This window comes from Coregonus lavaretus (genome assembly GCF_964263955.1).
Source record: "Coregonus lavaretus genome assembly, contig: HAP1_SCAFFOLD_1195, whole genome shotgun sequence".
Classification (NCBI taxonomy): Eukaryota; Metazoa; Chordata; class Actinopteri; order Salmoniformes; family Salmonidae; genus Coregonus; species Coregonus lavaretus.
This window is the reverse complement of record NW_028159947.1, coordinates 126297-150571: the sequence shown is the minus strand read 5'-3', so window position 1 is coordinate 150571 and position 24275 is coordinate 126297. Positions and strand designations below refer to the sequence as shown.

The 24275-nt window shown below is 46.0% G+C and overlaps 1 pseudogene across 1 annotated transcript in view; it reads left to right on the top strand.

Moving 5' to 3' along the window:
- Window positions 1–294: 294 nt before the first annotated feature.
- LOC311122310 (signal-induced proliferation-associated 1-like protein 2) overlaps window positions 295–24275 on the top strand; it is a 132849-nt pseudogene continuing 108868 nt past the window's right edge. The window contains exons 1-2 of the transcript in view: window positions 295–871; window positions 15712–15986. The product of the transcript in view is annotated as a signal-induced proliferation-associated 1-like protein 2 (transcript). The remainder of the gene's footprint in view (window positions 872–15711; window positions 15987–24275) is intronic.

Below are 24275 nucleotides of genomic sequence, written 5' to 3'. Positions count from 1 at the left end.
CACGACTCCACAGTAATGTTTGGAAATTACTAGAATAGGTCACTGTATATATCTACTACTGTCATCCCCAAGACATGGGAAGACATGTCACTGTATATATCTACTGCTGTCATCCCCAAGACATGGGAAGACATGTCACTGTATATATCTACTGCTGTCATCCCCAAGATATGGGAAGACATGTCACTGTATATATCTACTGCTGTCATCCCCAACACCCTGACCTTCCCCATGTCTTCTGTGTCGCCCTACATTAGTATTAACTCCATCCTCTCTTTCTCTCTCCCCCTACAGCGTTGCTGTCTCTCGTTCTAAAGACGTCCCTCTGTTCGGCCCTCCGATCCCCAAGGCAGTGACCTTCCCCAAGTCCGCCGTGTTCCGAGACTTCCTATTGGCCAAGGTCATCAATGGGGAGAACGCCACCCACAAATCGGAGAAGTTCCGCGCCATGGCGACCAGAACGCGCCAGGAGTACCTCCGCGACCTGGCCGAGAACTTCGTATCCACGGCAACCATGGATTCGGCTGTGAAGTTCAGTTTCATCACACTGGGAGCCAAGAAGAAAGAGAAGGTCAAACCTCGTAAAGACGCTCACCTGTTCTCCGTCGGCGCCATCACCTGGTCCGTCACCGCACGGGACTTCGGCCAATCAGCAGACGTGGACTGTCTCTTGGGCGTGTCCAACGAGTTCATCGTTTTAATAGAGGAGCAGTCTAAGAACGTAGTGTTCAACTGTTCCTGTCGTGATGTCATCGGATGGACGTCTGGGATTATTAGCATCAAGATCTTCTACGAGAGAGGAGAGTGTGTGGTGTTGTCTGTTCAGGACGGATGTGAAGAAGATATACGAGAGATGGTGCAGAGACTAGAGGTAAGAATCTGGGTTAGGGGTCAGGGGTTAGGGGTTAGGGGTCAGGGGTTAGGGGTTAGGGGTTAGGGGTTAGAGGTCAGGGGTTAGGGTTAGAGGTTAGGGGTTAGGGGTTAGGGGTTAGGGGTTAGGGGTTAGGGGTTAAGGGTTAGGGTTAGAGGTTAGGGGTTAGGGGTTAGGGGTTAGGGGTTAGGGTTAGAGGTTAGGGGTTAGGGGTTAGGGGTTAGGGGTTAGGGTTAGGGGTCAGGGGTTAGGGTTAGGGGTTAGAGGTTAGAGGTTAGGGGTTAGGGGTTAGGGGTTAGGGGTCAGGGGTTAGGGTTAGAGGTCAGGTTAGGATTATTGTTCACTTACCTCTTCTGTCTCCATGTTTCAATATGAATGGGGTATCTCACATTTGACCATAGTTGCTTTGGAGTTCAGTGATATTAGGAATTAGTTAGATAAACAAAGACCCATATATTTTCACTATCAAGGGTCTGGTCTATTTCCAATTGGCTTTATCAAACCAACCAGCCATTCTCTGCCAGCCCCCACCTCTTCACCCCTCTTTAGAGGATGTCAAACCTTATCCTATCAGAAGAAAGGGTCTGGTCATTCTGCGGGATGCAGAACAGCACTAGAAAGAAGGATTAGGTTGAACCTTCTTACTGTATGGAACCAGAACCTGTTGTCAACAGTGCGTGTCCTCACTAGGTGTATCCTGTTTGAACACCTCCTGTTAGAGGCTTACCTTGTGCTTCCTCTCTTCTCCTCCTTTCCTCTCATTCTCCTTTCCTCTCATTCTCCTTTCCTCTCATTCTCCTTTCCTCTCTTCTCCTCCTTTCCTCTCATTCTCCTCCTTTCCTCTCTTTCTCCTTTCCTCTCTTCTCCTCCTTTCCTCTCTCTTTCTCCTTTCCTCTCTTCTCCTCCTTTCCTTTCTCTTTCTCCTTTCCCCTCTTTCCCCTTTCCTCTCTTCTCCTCCTTTCCTCTCTTTCTCCTTTCCTCTCTTCTCCTCCTTTCCTCTCTTTCTCCTTTCCTCTCTTCTCCTCCTTTCCTATCTTCTCCCCCTTTCCTCTCTTTCTCCTTTCCTCTCTTCTCCTCCTTTCCTCTCTTCTCCTCCTTTCCTCTCTCACTCCTATCCTCTCTTTCTCCTTTCCTCTCTTCTCCTCCTTTCCTCTCTTCTCCTCCTTTCCTCTCTCACTCCTTTCCTCTCTTTCTCCTTTCCTCTCTTCTCCTCCTTTCCTCTCTTCTCCTCCTTTCCTCTCTCACTCCTATCCTCTCTTTCTCCTTTCCTCTCTTCTCCTCCTTTCCTCTCTTTCTCCTCCTTTCCTCTCTTTCTCCTTTCCTCTCTTCTCCTCCTTTCCTCTCTCACTCCTTTCCTCTCTTTCTCCTTTCCTCTCTTCTCCTTCTTTCCTTCCGTAGTTGTTTTGTTTTTTCCTCTTGACCCTATAGTCTATCGATTGTGATCCATGTGCTTGTAGCTACGCCAAGCAAATGGCTCATTTAGAGCTTGCCTGTTTATTCCTTTACAGTCTATTGAGTCCTGTGTTGTTTCATGCCAACCCAACAACCCAGATTCAGGCCAAGCTTCTTCATGCCAACCCAACAACCCAGATGTAGGCCTTACATGTACAGCTAGCCTGGTCTTTCTTCTTCTGTGCCAGCCTTGGTCTCTCCTCTCCTGTGCCAGCCTTGGTCTCTCCTCTCCTGTGCCAGCCTTGGTCTCTCCTCTTATGTGCCAGCCTTGGTCTCTCCTCTCCTGTGCCAGCCTTGGTCTCTCCTCTCCTGTGCCAGCCTTGGTCTCTCCTCTCCTGTGCCAGCCTTGGTCTCTCCTATCCTGTGCCAGCCTTGGTCTCTCCTCTCCTGTGCCAGCCCAGATGGCCTACCTCCCCGATGGGTCAGTCAATGACATCAGTAGGTCTGCTGGGTCACAAAACTTTCAATACATGTTTGCCCATGGAAGAAATGGTTAGCAAGTTACTTTTTGGACCTGAATGCCAAAAAATTTAAGAGATAAAGGTTCTTAAAGTTGACCCATTTTGCATACCCCACCATACCATGAGACCATGAGATGTATTATGGTGTTGTTCCTCAGTGTTGTGCTGCCTCGGTGTTGTGCTGCCTCAGTGTTGTGCTGCCTCAGTGTTGTTGTTCCTCAGTGTTGTGCTGCCTCAGTGTTGTTGTTCCTCAGTGTGGTCGTTCCTCAGTGTGGTCCTCTGTAGCTCAGCTGGTAGAGCACGGCGCTTGTAACGCCAAGGTAGTGGGTTCGATCCCCGGGACCACCCATACACAAAAATGTATGCACGCATGACTGTAAGTCGCTTTGGATAAAAGCGTCTGCTAAAAATGGCATATTATTATTAATCACTGGAAAATATAAATGTTTGGGATTGATATAATTTAAAAGCTTACAAACAGTGTTGTCAAACTATTTTATAATTTCTATAAAATATTTTTGTATATACACATTTTGACATTATTTTACATTTAACGTCAATTATATAAAAACGTGTAAACTCCGATTATTTTCATATTCAAATACAGTACCAGTCAACATTTTGGACACACCTACTCATTCAACAGTTTTTCTTTATTTAAATTTTTTTTTACATTGTAGAATAATAGTGAAGAAATCAAAACTATGAAATAACACATATGGAATCATGTAGTAACCAAAAAAGTGTTAAACAAATCAAAATATATTTTATATTTGAGATTCTTCAAATAGCCACCCTTTGCCTTGATGACAGCTTTGCACACTCTTGGCATTCTCTCAACCAGCTTCATGAGGTAGTCACCTGGAATGCATTTCAATTAACAGGTGTGCCTTCTTATAAGTTACTTTGTGGAATTTCTTTCCTTCATAATGTGTTCGAGCCAATCAGATGTGCAGTTAACACAGTTCCCTTTTCTCTGTCCTCTTCTGTCCTCTTCATGTTAAAACAGCTCTGCAGTTAACACAGTTCCCTTCTCTCTGTCCTCTTCTGTCCTCTTCATGTTAAAACAGCTCTGCAGTTAACACAGTTCCCTTCTCTCTGTCCTCTTCTGTCCTCTTCATGTTAAAACAGCTCTGCAGTTAACACAGTTCCCTTCTCTCTGTCCTCTTCTGTCCTCTTCATGTTAAAACAGCTCTGCATTTAACACAGTTCCCTTCTCTCTGTCCTCTTCTGTCCTCTTCATGTTAAAACAGCTCTGCAGTTAACACAGTTCCCTTCTCTCTGTCCTCTTCTGTCCTCTTCATGTTAAAACAGCTCTGCAGTTAACACAGTTCCCTTCTCTCTGTCCTCTTCTGTCCTCTTCATGTTAAAACAGCTCTGCAGTTAACACAGTTCCCTTCTCTCTGTCCTCTTCTGTCCTCTTCATGTTAAAACAGCTCTGCAGTTAACACAGTTCCCTTCTCTCTGTCCTCTTCTGTCCTCTTCATGTTAAAACAGCTCTGCAGTTAACACAGTTCCCTTCTCTCTGTCCTCTTCTGTCCTCTTCATGTTAAAACAGCTCTGCAGTTAACACAGTTCCCTTCTCTCTGTCCTCTTCTGTCCTCTTCATGTTAAAACAGCTCTGCAGTTAACACAGTTCCCTTCTCTCTGTCCTCTTCTGTCCTCTTCATGTTAAAACAGCTCTGCAGTTAACACAGTTCCCTTCTCTCTGTCCTCTTCTGTCCTCTTCATGTTAAAACAGCTCTGCAGTTAACACAGTTCCCTTCTCTCTGTCCTCTTCTGTCCTCTTCATGTTAAAACAGCTCTGCAGTTAACACAGTTCCCTTCTCTCTGTCCTCTTCTGTCCTTTTCATGTTAAAACAGCTCTGCATTTAACACAGTTCCCTTCTCTCTGTCCTCTTCTGTCCTCTTCATGTTAAAACAGCTCTGCAGTTAACACAGTTCCCTTCTCTCTGTCCTCTTCTGTCCTCTTCATGTTAAAACAGCTCTGCAGTTAACACAGTTCCCTTCTCTCTGTCCTCTTCTGTCCTCTTCATGTTAAAACAGCTCTGCAGTTAACACAGTTCCCACAACACTGAGGCAGCACAACACTGAGGCAGCACAACACTGCGGCAGCACAACACTGAGGCAGCACAACACTGAGGCAGCTGGCTTTAGCTTTGGCTATCCTTTTAGATCAGTTCCTGCCAACTGTCAACCCTGCCTCCTGTCGTCCCTGCCTCCTGTCAACACTGCCTCCTGTCATCCCTGCCTCCTGTCAACCCTGCCTCCTGTCATCCCTGCCTCCTGTCAACGCTGCCTCCTGTCATCCCTGCCTCCTGTCATCCCTGCCTCCTGTCATCCCTGCCTCATGTCAACGCTGCCTCCTGTCATCCCTGCCTCCTGTCATCCCTGCGTCCTGTCATCCCTGCCTCCTGTCAACGCTGCCTCCTGTCATCCCTGCCTCCTGTCATCCCTGCCTCCTGTCATCCCTGCCTCCTGTCAATGCTGCCTCCTGTCATCCCTGCCTCCTGTCAACCCTGCCTCCTGTCATCCCTGCCTCCTGTCATCCCTGCCTCCTGTCATCCCTGCCTCCTGTCAACGCTGCCTCCTGTCATCCCTGCCTCCTGTCATCCCTGCCTCCTGTCATCCCTGCCTCCTGTCAACGCTGCCTCCTGTCATCCCTGCCTCCTGTCATCCCTGCCTCCTGTCAACACTGCCTCCTGTCAACGCTGCCCCCTGTCATCCCTGCCTCCTGTCATCCCTGCCTCCTGTCATCCCTGCCTCCTGTCATTCTGCCCTGGGTCAGGTCTCCCTTGTAAAATAGGTCGCTGCAGTAACCCAGTTGAGGGATATGGATAGTCCTTTGATCCATCCTCTACAGTCCTCTATAGTCCTCTACAGTCCTCTATAGTCCTCTATAAGCCTCTATAGTCCTATATAGTCCTCAACAGTCCTCTATAGTCCTCTACAGTCCTCTATAGTCCTCTATAGTCCTCTATAGTCATTTGATCCATCCTCTACAGTCCTCTATAGTCCTCTACAGTCCTCTATTGTCCTCTATAGTCCTCTACAGTCCTCTATAGTCCTCTATAGTCCTCTATTGTCCTCTATAGTCCTCTACAGTCCTCTATAGTTCTCTATAGTCCTCTATAGTCCTCTATAGTCCTCTATTGTCCTCTATTGTCCTCTATAGTCCTCTACAGTCCTCTATAGTCCTCTATAGTCCTCTATAGTCCTCTATTGTCCTCTATAGTCCTCTATTGTCCTCTATAGTCCTCTATAGTTCTCTATAGTCCTCTATAGTCCTCTATTGTCCTCTATAGTCCTCTACAGGCCTCTATAGTCCTCTATAGTCCTCTATTGTCCTCTATAGTCCTCTACAGTCCTCTATAGTCCTCTATAGTCCTCTATAGTTCTCTATAGTCCTCTATAGTCCTCTACAGTCCTATATAGCCCTCTATAGTCCTCTGATCCATCTTTTATAGCAACCCAGCTGAGCATGGTAATATGGGAGGGTCTTTGGCTATTAACAGAGGAACCAGAGTGTCATTGATTGTCGATACACAGCACCCAGAAGGACAGAGCTGGATGTATTAACATTTATGATGAGCCAGGGAATATCACTATCTCGTTAGATATGCTAATGGATTTAATTAGATATGGTAATACCCCTTAATATATACAGTCATTGGGTAATACCGGATCTTTCATTAGCTATGGTAACACCAGATCATTCAGTAGCTATGGTAACACCAGATCGTTCATTAGCTATGGTAACACCAGATCATTAATTAGCTATGGTAACACCAGATCATTCAGTAGCTATGGTAACACCAGATCATTCATTAGCTATGGTAATAACAGATCATTCAGTAGCTATGGTAACACCAGATCATTCATTAGCTATGGTAATAACAGATCATTCAGTAGCTATGGTAACACCAGATCATTAATTAGCTATGGTAATAACAGATTTTTCAGTAGTCATGGTAACACCAGATCATTAATTAGCTATGGTAATAACAGATCATGCAGTAGCTATGGTAACACCAGATCATTCATTAGCTATGGTAACACCAGATCATTCAGTAGCTATGGTAACACCAGATCATTAATTAGCTATGGTAATAACAGATCATTCAGTAGCTATGGTAACACCAGATCATTCATTAGCTATGGTAACACCAGATCATTCATTAGCTATGGTAACACCAGATCAAATCAAATCAAATTTTATTTGCCACATGCGCCGAATACAACAGGTGTATTTCACATTACCGTGAAATGCTTACTTACAGCCCTTAACCAACAATGCATTTATTTCTTAATAAAAAAGTAAAATAAAACAACAACAACAGAAAAGTGTTGAGAAAAAAAGATCAGAAGTAAAATAAAATAACAGTAGGTAGGCTATATACAGTGGGATACCGGTGCAGAGTCAATTTGCGGGGGCACCGGCTAGTTGAGGTATTTGAGGTAATATGTACATGTGGGTAGAGTTAAAGTGACTATGCATAAATAATTAACAGAGTAGCAGCAGCGTAAAAAAATGGGGTGGGGGTGGGGGGGCAGTGCAAATAGTCCGGGTAGCCATGATTAGCTGTTCAGGAGTCTTATGGCTTGGGGGTAGAAGCTGTTGAGAAGCCTTTTGGACCTAGACTTGGCGCTCCGGTACTGTTTGCCGTGCGGTAGCAGAGAGAACAGTCTATGACTAGGGTGGCTGGAGTCTTTGACAATTTTGAGGGCCTTCCTCTGACACCGCCTGGTATAGACGTCCTGGACGGCAGGAAGCTTGGCCCCAGTGATGTACTGGGCCGTACGCACTACCCTCTGTAGTGCCTTGCGGTCGGAGGACGAGCAGTTGCCATACCAGGCGGTGTTGCAACCAGTCAGGATGCTCTCGATGGTGCAGCTGTAGAACTTTTTGAGGATCTGAGGACCCATGCCAAATCTTTTCAGTTTCCTGAGGAGGAATAGGCTTTGTCGTGCCCTCTTCACGACTGTCTTCGTGTATTTGGACCATGATAGTTCATTGGTGATGTGGACACCAAGGAACTCTCAACCTGTTCCACTACAGCCCCGTCGATGAGAATGGGGGTGTGCTCAGTCCTCTTTTTTTCTCTGTAGTCCACAATCATCTCCTTTGTCTTGGTCACGTTGAGGGAGAGGTTGTTATCCTGGCACCACATGGCCATGTCTCTGACCTCCTCCCTATAGGCTGTCTCATCGTTGTCGGTGATCAGGCCTACCACTGTTGTGTCGTCGGCAAACTTAATGATGGTTTTGGAGTCGTGCCTGGCCATGCAGTCATGGGTGAACAGAGAGTACAGGAGGGAACTGAGCACACACCCCTGAGGGGCCCCCGTGTTGAGGATCAGCGTGGCAGATATGTTGTTACCTACCCTTACCACCTGGGGGCGGCCCGTCAGTAAATCCAGGATCCAGTTGCAGAGGGAGGTGTTTAGTCCCAGGATCCTTAGCTTAGTGATGAGCTTTGAGGGCAATATGGTGTTGAACGCTGAGCTGTAGTCAATAAATAGCATTCTCACGTAGGTGTTCCTCTTGTCCAGGTGGGAAAGGGCAGTGTGGAGTGCAATAGAGATTGCATCATCTGTGGATCTGTTGGGGCGGTATTCAAATTGGAGTGGGTCTTGGGTTTCTCGGATAATGGTGTTGATGTGAGCCATGACCAGCCTTTCAAAGCACTTCATGGCTACAGACGTCAGTGCTACTGGTCGTTAGTCATTTAGGCAGGTTATCTTAGTGTCCTTGAGCACGGGGACTATGGTGGTCTCCTTGAAACATGTTGGTATTACAGACTCAGTCAGGGACATGTTGAAAATGTCGGTGAAGACACTTGCCAGTTGGTCAGCACATGATCGGAGTACACGTCCTGGTAATCCGTCTGGCCCTGCGGCCTTGTGAATGTTGACCTGCTTAAAAGTCTTACTCACATCGGCTACGGAGAGCGTGATCACATAGTCATCCGGAACAGCTGGTGCTCTCATGCATGCTTCAGTGTTGCTTGCCTCGAAGCGAGCATAGAAGGGGTTTAGCTCGTCTGGTAGGCTTTTGTCACTGGGAAGCTCGCGGCTGTGCTTCCCTTTGTAGTCTGTAATAGTTTTCAAGCCCTGCCACATCTGACGAGCATCAGAGCCGGTGTAGTACGATTCAATCTTAGTCCTGTATTGACTCTTTGCCTGTTTGATGGTTCGTCGGAGGGCATAGCGGGATTTCTTATAAGCGTCCGAGTCCTGCTCCTTGAAAGCGGCAGCTCTACCCTTTAGCTCAGTGCTGATGTTGCCTGTAATCCATGGCTTCTGCTTGGGGTATGTACGTACGGTCACTGTGGGGACGACGTCATCGATGCACTTATTGATGAAGCCAGTGACTGATGTGGTGTACTCCTTATTGCTATCGGAAGAATCCAGGAACATATTACATTCTGTGCTAGCAAAACAGTCCTGTAGCTTAGCATCTGCGTCATCTGACCATCTGCATGTTGTTCCCATTAACGTCACTGTTTTGGAGCGTTTGTGCAAACTGTAATGTATGTGTATTTTTTTATATAGTCTACAATATTACTTTATTCACATGAAGCTGTAGTTGAGATGGTTCCTTTCTGCCTCCCCTATCTAATCCATAATGTGACAGTAAGGGGAGCCATCAACCAGCAGGATGCTTTAGTTATGTTATTGGAATACTCCACCCACAGAGATCTTACTGCTCAGAGACCCATTAACGTCTAGGTGTATGATTGATTATCTGTCAGCCTTCAGAGCTGATTGTGATTTAGTAAGGCTAGAGTTTAGCTTCACAGAGATTTACTCCATGAGAATAAAACAACTCCCTGCTCTATGCCCTATTTCAGTATGCCAGCATGTCACTCTGATCCATCCTCTATAGTCCTCTATAATATTCTATAGTCTTCTATAGTCCTTTATAGTCCTCTATAATATTCTATAGTCCTCTATAGTCTTCTATAGTCCATTATAGTCCCTTGATCCATCCTCTATAGTCCTATATAGTCCTCTATAGTCCTCTATAGTCCTCTAAATACCTCTATAGTCCTCTATAGTAGTCTATAGTCCTCTATAGTCCTCTATAGTCCTCTAAATACCTCTATAGGCCTCTATAGTATTATATAGTCCTCTATAGTCCTCTATAGTATTATATAGTCCTCTATAGTCCCTTGATCCATCCTCTATAGTCCTCTATAGTCCCTTGATCCATCCTCTATAGTCCTCTATAGTCTTCTATAGTCCTCTACAGTCCTCTAAATACCTCTATAGTCCTCTATAGTCCTCTATAGTCCTCTATAGACTTCTATAGACCTCTGATCCATCCTTTATAGTCCTATATAGTCCATTGATCCAGCCTCTACAGTCCTCTACAGTCCTCTATAGTCCTCTATAGTTTTGTATAGACCTCTCTAATCCACTACAGACCTCTATAGTTCTCTATAGACCACCGATCCATCCTTTATAGTCCTCTATAGTATTCTATAGTCCTCTACAGTCCTCTAAAGACATCTATAGTCCTTTATAGTACTCTATAGTCCTCTATAGTCCTTTGATCCATCTTCTATAGTCCTCTCTAGTCCTCTACAGTCATCTATAGTTCTCTATAGTCCCCTGATCCATCCTCTAAAGTCATCTTCAGTCCTCTATAGTCCTCTACAGTATTTTATATTCCTCTATAGTCCTCTAAAATTCTCTATAGTCCTCTATAATACTCTATAGTCCTCCATAGTCCTCTACTGTCCTCTATAGTCCTCTATACTCCTCTTTAGTCATTTGATCCATCCTCTACAGTCCTCTATAAGACTCTATAGTCCTCTATAGTCCTCTACATTCCTCTATAGTTCTCTGATATATCCTTTATAGTCCTCTATAGACCTTTATAGTCCTTTATTCCATCCTCGATATTCCTATATAGTCCTTTAATCCATCCTCTATAGTCCTTTATAGTAATCTTTAGTCCTCTCATCCATCCTTTATAGTCCTCTATAGTCCTCTATAGTCCTTTGATCCATCTATAGTGCTCTACAGTCCTTTGATCCATTATCTACAGTCCTCTATAGTCCTCTATAACTATATAATCTGCTACAGTCCTCTATAGTCCTCTATTGATCTCTGATCCATGCTTTATAGTCCTCTATAGTTCTTTGATTCATCCTCTATAGTCCTCTATAGTCCTTTGATCCATCCTTTATAGTCCTCTCTAGTCCACTACAGTCCTCTATAGTCCCCTGATCCAACCTCTAAAGTCCACTACAGTCCTCTATAGTCCTCTACAGTCCTCTATAGTCCTCTGATCCATCATATAAAGTCCTCTACATACCTCTATAGTCCTCTACAGTCCTCTATAGTCCTCTATAGTCCTATATTGTCCTCTACCATCCTCTACTGTCTTTTAGAGTCCTCTACAGTCCTCTATAGTCCTCTATTGATCTCTGATCCATGCTTTATAGTCCTCTATAATCCTCTATAGTCCTCTACAGTCCTTTAAAGTCCTATGATCCATTCTCTATAGTCCTCTACTTTCTAAGTTCATCAAGAGCTGGGCTGAACCATCAGTTCATAAAGAAGTGGGCTGAACCACTAGTTCATCAGGGGCTAGACTGAACATCTAATTAATCACGGGCTGAACCACTAGTTCATCAAGAGCTGGGCTGAACCATTAGTTCATCAAGAGCTGGGCTGAACAACTAGTTCATCAGGGGCTGAACCACTAGTTTATCAAGAGCTAGGATGAACCACTAGTTCATCAGGGGATGGACTGAACCCCTAGTTCATCAAGGGCTGGGCTGAACCATTAGTTCATCAGGGGCTGAACCACAAGTTCACCAGGAGCTGGGATTAACCACTAGTTCATCAAGAGCTTGGGTGAACCACACTTTCATCAAGAGTTGGGCTGAACCACTAGTTCATCAGGGGCTGAAGCATTAGTGCATCAATAGCTGGGCTGAACCACTAGTTCATCCGTGGCTGAAGGACTAGTGCATCAAGAGCTGGGCTGAACCACTAGTTAATCAAGAGCTGGTCTTAACCACCAGTTAATCAGGGGCTCAACCATTTGTTCATAAAGAGCTGGGCTGAATTGCTATTTCATCGGGGGCTGAACCACTAGTTCATCAAGAGCTGGGATGAACCACTTGATCAAGAGCAGGCCTGAACCACTAGTTTATTAAGTATTTGGGCTGAACCACTAGTTCATCAAGAGCTGGTTCAGTCCATCCCCTTTGATGAACTGGTGGTTCAGCCCAGCTCTTGATGAACTAGTGGTTCAGCCCCTGATGACGTAGTGTTTCAGCCCAGCTCTTGATGAAATTGTGTTTTATCCCAACTCTTGATGAACTAGTGTTTCAGCCCAGCTCTTGATGAACTAGTGTTTCAGCCCAGCTCTTGATGAACTAGTGGTTCAGCCCAACTCTTGATGAACTAGTGGTTCAGCCCAGCTCTTGATGAACTGGTGGTGATTGTTCAGATTGTATGTCATCTCACCAGAGAGCTTCTGGATTAAATCTATCTAACACAGAGTGGTGAACAAACAACAGATTCAGTCCATCACAGACTGGTAAACAAAACAAACCAGAGATAAACAACTATCTCCACCTTTTTATTGTATTTATTTTTTATTTAACCTTTATTTAACTAGGCAAGTCACTTAAGAACAAATTATTATTTACAATGACGGCCTACACCGGCCAAACCCGGGCGACGCTGAGCCAATTGTGCGCCGCCCTATGGGACTCCCAATCACGGCCGGATTGTGATACAGCCTGGAATCGAACCAGGGTCTGTAGTGACGTCTCTAGCACTGAGATGCAGTGCCTCAGACCTGTGTCAGTTAATCAGTTGTGTTCCTACTAATCCCACGAGAGCAGATCTACACGCTCTCTGTTTGGAATGTCGGCAGGATAGTTTGACCCACCAGCCACCACTAATCTGCAGTGATTTAGGCAGATTGGAGTGAGTGTGACTCTCAGCCTCTGAAACCTCTGATCGTTTTAGGGTGAGTGTTGTTATGGCTGCTAAAGTCCTCCTCCTCAGTGGAGGAGAAACATAACAGGGAACTCTACAAAAAAAAAAAAAAGTTTTATACAGAGCCATGATCGCATGGAACTCCCTTCCATCTCCAATTACTCAACAACTCATGGAACGGTGGTGACTGTGAGGAGACACTAACACACATGATGTTGTCGTTGTTGTATTGATTGTATTATTTTGTAGTTGTACTTGTTCAGTGTAAATGTGTATGACTGTTCTCGTCTATCAGTGTATCAGTGTTTTGTTGCTTGTCATGTTTTGTGTTTTGTGTTCTGGACCCCAGAGAGAGTAGCTGGTGCTTCTGCAAACGCTAATGGGGATCTTAATAAACAAATCAACTTCTTCTTCTTCTTCTTCTTCTTCTTCTTCTTCTTCTTCTTCTTCTTCTTCTTCTTCTTCTTCTTCTTCTTCTTCTTCTTCTTCTTCTTCTTCTTCTTCTTCTTCTTCTTCTTCTTCTTCTTCTTCTTCTTCTTCTTCTTCTTCTAAAGCATCCTTTGTCCTTTATCTCTCTCTTTTCTTTCCCCATCACTCTTCGTCCCCGACTCCCACCTCGCTGTCATCCTCCCTTCTTTCGTGTGTGTCTCTCAGTGGCAATTTTAACATGTAAATCTTGGTTGGGAAAACTCCACAAAATGTTTTTAGATGCATGCCAGCAAAGCCACTACACAACACAACACTAAACCAATACATTAATTGCACTATAACGGTGACAAACGGTGCCCACAAACTGTTAGGGCCTCCATAAAGCTGTCCCAACAGCAGAGTCCCAACACCTTACCACTGCTACACCTGGCTATCAGAGGAGCCTTGTCTGGCAGCGAAACAGTTCATTCAACCTCATTTACTGCCTTTTTAAAAAACATAGCTGATATGGCTGACTTGCTTAAACAAATGTGGTTTCTACTGACAATTGATATGTATAAACTATGGCATAAGGGGACGACGAGCGGATAAGAGGCAATCCTTAATTTTGATTAAGACATTAATGAGCGAGCTAGGACGGACGGAGTCAATATAACTATTCACCAAGTCAGAACAGTAGGCGAAATTAAGAGGGGAAAATTGACCAAATTATTAGGGTGAGGCACATGGGCTACTAACAGCTTACTGCACAACATACACTTAGTATTACTTTCTTAGCTACAGTATACATATCTCCCTGGCATATTACATTATTTATGCAGCAGCATACAATACATTTGTGGACTCACCTTGTTGTGCTGTGCTCACTTGAACAGGAAGTTGGCACGGCGGTCCTTCATGGGCAAATGTTGTCATCACACTTTGTCATCAAAGTCTGGCATTCTCTGGAGTTATGGTGCTTTCAAGACAACTGGAAACTCTGAAAAAAACAATATCATGACGTCAGTGATCTTCAGGTCGGAGCTCTAGAATGTTCCCGACTTGGAATTCCGAGTTGGATGACCGTTCAAAGCATATTTTCACAGTCGGAGCTCGTTTTTTTTCTGAGTTCCCAGTTGTCTTGAACTCACTGAAGTCTGAGATTTCCCAGTTCTTTGTTTCCAGTTGTTTTGAACGCGGATTGACAGCATGGCCAGTGCATTGAACCCTTTCTGTCCGATGGTGTTGCATGTGAATGTTTATCCTTTTAAGCTTGGAAAAGAGACCCTTAAACCCAGACTTGGACCACACACTCTCTCCACTGAATAGCAGGCTAGTGATTGCTTTGCAATGCTTGCAGTTAGCCACTGATTCCTTCCAAACCACTCATTGTTGAATTTGCGATTTCCAACTTGTTGTGTAATGTTTATGTCCAATGGCCGATGAGCACCGATACGTTTTATCTATAATTTCTCTTCATTATTTCTCTTCATATGACAAGAACTGAAAAGGATTTGCCAGGAGATTGTCGACTTGATTCATGATGATGACTGCTAGCTTGCTAGCTAAGATTTTGAAAGTATGATGTTGACATTATCAGTCCAATCAAAGCTACGGTAGATATATAACGTGATTTGACGTAATTTTATCTGTGGCCAATGACTTTGAGTCTTCTTGGATGGGCACTTCTAATGTAACTCTATGGCAGCACCCAAAGGGGCTTGAACTGCTTTGCTCTCCCTGTAGATTCTGCGGTGACGTAGTGACAGAACACTGAGCCAATCACAGCGCAACTAGAGAACATTACCAACCCCTAAGCTCTGTATTTTCCGCTGGCTGCCCCACCACCACAGAAAGCTCTGAGCTAGGCTGAAACATCTGCATTTTGGAGCTGCCTTACTCAAGAAAGCAAAAAAAGAGACCATGTTTGTATGCGGCTTTATTAATTTAATGATTTTTTGATTAATGCCAAAATAACATGCAAAATATATATATACTTTTTTTATATAGCTAAACAGGTGGGGCTCAATGACGGGTCGCCACTGGTGTCTCTGAGTTGATATCTATTTGCTCTGTAACGTGCCTCTCTCTCTCCATCTCTGAGTTGATATCTATTTGCTCTCTAATGAAAAATGTATGCACTCACTAACTGTAAGTCGCTCTGGATAAGTGCGTCTGCTAAATGACTAAAATGTACATGTAAAATGTAACGTGCCCCTCTCTCTCCATCTCTGAGGCTATATCTGTTGCACCTCATATTTACTTCCGTGTGAAAGTGTCTTTAAAAGTGTGTGCGTTGCTTTATGTACATGACTGTAAGTCGCTTTGGATAAATGGCATATTATATTATATTATTACAGGAAGAGAGAGTTTCTATGCTTCAACTCTCATCCCCTCTTTATTCAGTCTCTCTCTCTCTGTTACTACTGATAACAAGGTTCTCTTCCTTGTTCCTTTGAGCCAGATATGAACAATTGTCCTGCAACATGACCAGTAAGGGGCTTTGACACTCGCTGCATTCCTCACACACTCTCTCTTCACCTCTCTCCAGATAGTGACGCGTGGCTGTGAGACGTCTGAGATGACGCTGCGTCGGAACGCTCTGTGCCAGCTGGGTTTCCACGTCAACTTCGAGGGCATCGTGGCCGACGTCGAGGCCTTCGGGTTCGCTTGGAAGGCGGGGCTTCGCCAGGGCAGCCGATTGGTGGAGATCTGTAAGGTTGCCGTAGCAACGCTGTCCCACGAACAGATGATCGACCTGCTGAGAACCTCCATCACCGTCAAGGTGGTCATCATCCAACCGCATGACGATGGAGCACCACGCAGGTAACCTTTAACCCCTGAACAAAACCCTGACCCTGACCTCTAACCTATCACCCTAATATGTAACCCCTGACCCCTAACACTCCATCACTGTCAAAGTGGTCATCATTAACCCTTAACATTGACCTCTAACCACTGACCTCTTACACTGCTGACCCCTCATACTCTACCCTCCCCTCCCCCAATGACTTATTGAAACTAAATGTGTTTCTCTTTTGACTTTAATGTGGCTGATGGGCAGAAAAGCTTTGACTCAGGTTTCTACTCCTTGTCTGAGGTTAGTGTGACACATCTGATGGTAATATCCATGCTGCAACAGCTCTAGTGATCTCACAAGAGACAGAAAGCACAATAGCATAATATATCTGTGTTGTGTTGTAGGAGACAGAAGGAGAGGTCCATCTGTGTTGTGCTATTGGAGACAGAAGGAGAGGTCCATCTGTGTTGTGTTATAGGATACAGACGGAGAGGTCCAACTGTGTTGTGTTATAGGAGACAGACGGTGAGGTCCATCTGTGTTGTGTTATAGGAGACAGACGGTGAGGTCCATCTGTGTTGTGTTATAGGAGACAGACGAAGATGTCCATCTGTGTTGTGTTATAGGAGACAGACGGAGAGGTCATCTGTGTTGTGTTATAGGAGACAGAAGGAGAGGTCCAACTGTGTTGTGTTATAGGAAACAGACGGAGAGGTCCAACTGTGTTGTGTTATAGGAGACAGACGGAGAGGTCCATCTGTGTTGTGTTATAGGAGACAGACGGTGAGGTCCATCTGTGTTGTGTTATAGGAAACAGACGGAGAGGTCCAACCGTGTTGTGTTATAGGAGACAGACGGTGAGGTCCATCTGTGTTGTGTTATAGGAGACAGACGGAGAGGTCCATCTGTGTTGTGTTATAGGAGACAGACAGAGATGTCCATCTGTGTTGTGTTATAGGAGACAGACGGAGAGGTCCATCTGTGTTGTGTTATAGGAGACAGAAGGAGAGGTCCAACTGTGTTGTGTTATAGGAAACAGACGGAGAGGTCCAACTGTGTTGTGTTATAGGAGACAGACGGTGAGGTCCATCTGTGTTGTGTTATAGGAGACAGACGGTGAGGTCCATCTGTGTTGTGTTATAGGAGACAGAAGGAGAGGTCCCACTGTGCAGTAGACCGACATGGCTATAGTCAGTGTTCCTCACTAGTGATAACACACACGACAAGACAAGAGCCTCTTGATAAATGTCTCAAAGTCCCTTTTACCGTCTGACAGCTCAGACAGCGCCACAATGCAGATCACTTTCATCCCTCGTTCCAACTATTATGCTGGGAGTGTGAGCCTGCTTAAGGGACGCTGAAACAGCTCGCTCACCGGGAGACAATATCACTACACTAATTGAAAGAGAAGAACATATTTCAGCTGGGTCTCTGTGGGAGACACAGCTTCATTTCCACAGCACATCTTAATCCAATCTGAAAATAATTCTCAGAACTGTGTGGAAAGATGAAGGGCTGTATTTGGTTTGTGTCAATAAGTATTGTGTCAGAGACAGTTGATGATCAGTCCATATGTATCCCTCATGTATCCCCCCGCCTCTCCCCTGCCTCCCCCCGACTCCCCCCGACTCCCCCCGACTCCCCCCGACTCCCCCCTCACTTCCCCCTGACTCCCTGACTCCCCCATGCCTCCCCCGCCTCCCCCTAACTCCCCCTGACTCCCCCATGCCACCCCGCAACTCCCCCTGAATCCCCCCTCCCTCTCCAAGCCTCCCCCTGACTTCCCCCTCACTCCCCCCTCACTTCCCACTGAATCCCTCCTCACTCCCCAATGCCTCCCCCGCCTCACCCCTCACTCTCCCTGCCTCCCTCCGACTCCCCCCGACTCCCCCCTCACTCCCCCCTGACTCCCCCCTCACTCCCCCCTCACTCAACACCTTGTAGAGTCCATGCACACTCTTAAAGGGAGTGCTCCTAATCTCAGCTTGTTACCTGTATAAAAGTCACCTGTCCACAGAAGCAATCAATCAGTCAGATTCCAAACTCTCCCCCATGGCCAAGACCAAAGAGCTCTCCAAGGATGTCAGGGACAAGATTGTAGACCTACACAAGGCTGGAATGGGCTACAAGACAATCGCCAAGCAGCTTGGTGAGAAGGTGACAACAGTTGGTGTGATTATTCGCAAATGGAAGAAACACAAAATAACTGTCAATCAACCTCGGCCTGGGGGTCCATGCAAGATCTCACCTCGTGGAGTTGCAATGATCATGAGAACGGTGAGGAATCAGCCCAGAACTACACGGGAGGATATTGTCAATGATCTCAAGGCAGCTGGGACCATAGTCACCAAGAAAACAATTGGTAACACACTACGCCGTGAAGGACTGAAATCCTGCAGCGCCCGCAAGGTCCCCCTGCTCAAGAAAGCACATATACATGCCCGTCTGAAGTTTGCCAATGAACATCTGAATGATTCAGAGGAGAACTGGGTGAAAGTGTTGTGGTCAGATGAGACCAAAATGGAGCTCTTTGGCATCAACTCAACTCGCCGTGTTTGGAGGAGGAGGAATGCTGCCTATGACCCCAAGAACACCATCCCCACCGTCAAACATGGAGGTGGAAACATTATGCTTTGGGGGTGTTTTTCTGCTAAGGGGACAGGACAACTTCACCGCATCAAAGGGACGATGGACGGGGCCATCTACCATCAAATCTTGGGTGAGAACCTCCTTCCCTCAGCCAGGGCTTTGAAAATGGGTTGTGGATGGGTATTCCAGCATGACAATGACCCAAAACACATGGCCAAGGCAACAAAGGAGTGGTTCAAGAAGAGGCACATTAAGGTCCTGGAGTGACCTAGCCAGTCTCCAGACCTTAATCCCATAGGAAATCTGTGGAGGGAGCTGAATGTTCGAGTTGCAAAACGTCAGCCTCGAAACCTTAATGACTTGGAGAAGATCTGCAAAGAGGAGTGGGACAAAATCCCTCCTGAGATGTGTGCAAACCTGGTGGCCAACTACAAGAAACGTCTGACCTCTGTGATTACCAACAAGGGTTTTGCCACCAAGTACTAAATCATGTTTTGCAGAGGGGTCAAATACTTATTTCCCTTATTAAAATGCAAATCACTTGATAACATTTTTGACATGCGTTTTTCTGGATTTTTGTTTTGTTTTTCTGTCTCTCACTGTTCAAATAAACCTACCATTAAAATTATAGACTGATCATGTCTTTGTCAGTGGGCAAACATACAAAAATCAGCAGGGGATCAAATACTTTCTTCCCTCACTGACTGACTGCGTCACTTCTTGTTTTCATAAGAAACATTAATGTGTTAGAAATTCCAAATTGTTTGCATAGTCAATTTACACACAGTGCTGACAAACACACTTACCCCACCAGACATGCCACCAGGCGTCTTTTCACAGTCCCCACCCAGGTCCAGAACAAATTCAAGGAAAAGTACTGTATTATACAGAGCCATGAGTGCATGGAACGCCCTTCCATACTACATAGAGCGAGTGAACAGCAAACCTGGTTTAAAAAACAACAAATAAAGCAACACCTCACAGCAAAACGTCTCTCCCCCATGTGACCTACTTGTTGTGTCTATGTACTGACATGTATGTGAAACTGATAGATGCACACACACACACTACATGTTAATGTTTTTAAATGTGTGTAAATTGTAGTCTTTTTTGTTATGTCTAGGACCTCAGTAAGACTAGCTGTCACCATTGGCGTCAGTTAATGGGGATCCTAATAAATCAAATCATAAAAATATAAATACCGAACTTGTTTTTGCATGGATTAGGTTTTAACAGCTAGGACCACTATTTCTTGTCCCGGAATCCCAAAATAAAAATGAAAATAAATAACTGACAGGTTGAAGTCTGCTTGACAGAGCCGCTAACCTAGCTAAGCTGCTAGCCATCAAGTTAACAAAGTTAGTCCCAGATGAGTTTTCCAATGGAGCCCTCTTTGTCTGGAGAAGTAAATGAATGGTTCCAGTTCTGTAGGAGCTGTATCTACTACGCTTTGTTTCAGGACAAACTGGATCACAAAGAGTTCCAATGCGGCAATTGTTTGCTTACCAAGTATTATAGGCTTGAGGTTGCTTCCATGATCACGCAGGTCGCCAGCCTACGTAAGAAACTGGGGAAAACTCAGAGTGAAATGCTTACCTTTTCTACGCTGGTGGCTGGACGGCGTTCGCTCTTGTTGGATGCATCTCGGCCTTGTCGTTTGTCGTTATCCAACTGGCCGGTGTTACCCGGAGTTCGTTCGCCAGAGGAGCCATCTCCTGCCTCTCCTCCCCCATCTCATAGCGGAGTCGAAGGAACACAGCAAGTGGAGCATGGCAATCAACGATGGTCACATGTCACAAGCCGTGGAAGCTGAAAACAGTGGCCTCCCACAAAGCAGTCTACACTCCCAATGAGAGGCCCAGAGTGGATACAAACAATGAATAGTCTCGCCACCCTGAAGCCTGATCTTCCTGCAACTTCATCGCTGGGGGTACCGCTGTCTGCAGCCGCTGTGACTACTCCTTCCCCTACAATTTAGAAGTCGGCAACTGAGAAGCGGGGCTTCTCCATCTGTCGGAGGCCTGCACCAGGCGCCGCTCAAGTTATCCTGCCTCTCGCCCGTCCTTAAAGGTTTTTCTGAATCCTGTGAAGCGTGGGGGTGGGCGGATTTCCTCGTCCTTCTCGCCAGCAGTGATTTTGGGCAGCTCCATGGTAAGAAATGTGACTGTTCCTGGTGCAAAAACAATGTCATTTCCTGGAGCTCGAGTAAATTACATTACTAAGCTGCTCCTGAATGTTCTATGCAAGGACATGCACATGGACATAGATTCTATTGTAGTCCATGTGTGTTTTAATGACATTATGAAGGGCAGCTCTGAATAGTTTAACCTGGATATTAAAGAGCTGATTGACTCTCTGCTAGACACTAATAAAAGACCAATCATATCTGTCCCTGTGCCCTCTCTGAATCATGGCATTGAACACTTTAGCAGGATTCTTTCTCTTCACAACTGGCTACGTGATTATTGCAGCTAAATGGGTGTAACCTTTGTTGATCATTTCGATACCTTTTGGAAACAAAACATGTTTTATAAGGACGATGGGATCCACCCAAATCATTTGGGTTCCTGGATCCTTTCACAGCATTATATGGCTGAATTGAGACAATGACTTATCAATGACCAAAGCTCAGCTCAGTTAATCCCTACCATTGTGTCGCTGAGTCAACATAATGCTTTAGCAAATGTACATTATACCAGGGGCGTTGATAGACACAATGTACGTAACCTAATTTATGTCCCTCTAACTGCCCTGAATGCCTCTGCTGATCCTATTGGACGCAGCAGGTCATGTGACGAGTACTGATATACGAAGAGGCGGGACGCAGACGCAGAAATTATCAAGGTCAAGGTTTACTTAATGATGAGAAAGAGAGTAAATGACACGAAGCTTAACAATCACACACAACATCATCCAGAACAGTCCAGGGCTAAATAGGGGTGGTGATGAGATGATGAGGTGCAGGTGCGCTGGAGGTGATTAGGGTGCGTTGGGTTTCCATTCCGGTGTTGCCGAGGTGGTGCGCTCAGACCGGTGACTCAGTAGACCGGCGAATCAGAGCTGGCTGGCTGACTGGCTGGCTGGCTGGCTGGTTGGCTGGCTGGTTGGCTGGCTGGCTGGCTGGCTGGGTGGTTGGCTGATTGGCTGGTTGGCTGACTGGCTGGCTGGCTGGCTGGCTGGCTGGTTGCCTGGCTGACTGGCTGACTGGCTGGCTGGCTGACTGGCTGGCTGGCTGGTTGGCTGGCTGGTTGGCTGACTGGCTGGCTGGCTGGCTGGCTGGCTGGGTGGTTGGCTGGCTTGCTGGTTGGCTGACTGGCTGGCTGGCTGGCTGGCTGGCTGGCTGGCTGGCTGGCTGGCTGGTTGGCTGACTGGCTGGCTGGCTGGCTGGCTGACTGGCTGGTTGGCTGATTGGCTGGCTGACTGGCTGGCTGGCTGGCTGGCTGACTGGCTGGTGGCTGGGTGGCTGGCTGGCTGGCTGGCTGGCTGGCTGACTGGCTGGTTGGCTAATTGGCTGGCTGACTGGCTGGCTGGCTGGCTGGCTGGTTGGCTGGCTGACTGGCTGGCTGACTGGCTGGCTGGCTGGCTGGCTGGTTGGCTGGCTGGCTGGCTGGCTGGCTGGCTGGCTGGGTGGCTGGCTGGCTGGCTAACTGACTGGCTGGCTGACTAGCTGACTGGCTGGCTGGCTGGCTGGGTGGCTGGTTGGCTGGGTGGGTGGCTGGCTGGTTGGCTGGCTGGCTGGGTGACTGGCTGGCTGGCTGGCTGGTTGGCTGGCTGGTTGGCTGGCCGGCTGGTAGGTTGACTGGCTGTCTGGTTGTTTGGTTGGTTGACTGGCTGGTTGGCTGGCTGGCTGGGTGGGTGGGTGGTTGGCTGGGTGGGTGGGTGGGTGGGTGGCTCGCTGGCTGGCTGGCTGGCTGGGTGGGTGGCTGGCTGGTTGGCTGGCTGGCTGGGTGGGTGGGTGGGTGGGTGGGTGGGTGGGTGGCTGGCTGGTTGGCTGGCTGGGTGGCTGGCTGGCTGGTTGGCTGGCTGGCTGGCTGGCTGGCTGGCTGGCTGGCTGGTTGGCTGGGTGGCTGGCTGGCTGGCTGAATGGCTGGCTGGCTGGGTCTAAGGCCTGATACACCAACAGGTTTAACCACTGGCTTCTTCTCTCAGGTATACCAGGTAGGCTGTCTTCCTATCAGGAAGTATAACGCACGTCTATACCTTAACATTTGATGTATGGTCATTGGCCACTGCATGATACCAAAATGATGAGGCAACAGCTGAGGTGTGTACTGTTGACAGGCAGGCTGTTTGATCTGCTTCCTCTTCACAGGGAAATTAGGTGTGGCAACGTGGCTTGAGGGACACAGTAGTTAATCTGGATAATGAGGTGTGGCTACATGGTTTGAGGGACAGTAGATAATCTGGATAATGAGTTGTGGCAATGTGGTTTAAGGGACTCAGAAGTTAATCTTGCAAATTAGGTCTGGCAACATGGCTTGAGGGACACAATAGTTAAACTGGATTATGAGGTGTGGCAAAATGGTTTGAGGGACACAGTAGTTAATCTGGATAATCAAGTGTGACAACATGGTTTGAGGGAAAGAGTAATTCATCTGGATAAAGAGATGTGGCAACATGGTTTGAATCACAGAGTAGTTAATCTGGATAATGAGATGTGGCAACATGGTTTGAATCACAGAGTAGTTCATCTGGATAATGAGATGTTGCAACATGGTTTGAATCACAGAGTAGTGAATCTTTATAATGAGATGTGGCAACAAGGTTTGAATCACAGAGTAGTTAATCTGGATAATGAGATGTGGCAACATGGTTTGAATCACAGAGTAGTTCATCTGGATAATGAGATGTGGCAACATGGTTTGAATCACAGTGTAGTTCATCTGGATAATGAGATGTGGCAACATGGTTTGAATCACAGAGTAGTTCATCTGGATAATGAGATGTGGCAACATGGTTTGAGTCACAGAGTAGTTAATCTGGATAATGAGATGTGGCAACATGGTTTGAATCACAGAGTAGTTAATCTAGATAATGAGATGTGGCAACATGGTTTGAATCACAGAGTAGTTAATCTGGATAATGAGATGTGGCAACATGGTTTGAATCACAGAGTAGTTCAACTGGATAATGAGATGTGGCAACATGGTTTGAATCACAGAGTAGTTAATCTGGATAATGAGATGTGGCAACATGGTTTGAATTGCAGAGTAGTTAATCTGGATAAGGAGATGTGGCAACATGGTTTGAAACACAGAGTAGTTGATCTGGATAATGAGATGTGGCAACATGGTTTGAGGGATGGAGTAGTTAATCTGGATAATGAGATGTGGCAACATGGTTTGAATCACAGAGTAGTTCATCTGGAAAATGATATGTGGCAACATTGTTTGAATCACAGAGTAGTTCATCTGGATAATGAGATGTGGAAACATGGTTTGAAACACAGAGTAGTTCATCTGGATAATGAGGTGTGGCAACATGGTTTGAGGGATGGAGTAGTTAATCTGGATAATGAGATGTGGCAACATGGTTTGAGGGACGGAGTAGTTAATCTGGATAATGAGATGTGGCAACATGGTTTGAATCACATAGTAGTTAACCTGGATAATAAGATGTGGCAACATGGTTTGAATCACAGAGTAGTTAATCTGGATATTGAGATGTGGCAACATGGTTTGAATCACAGAGTAGTTAATCTGGATATGGAGATGTGGCAACATGGT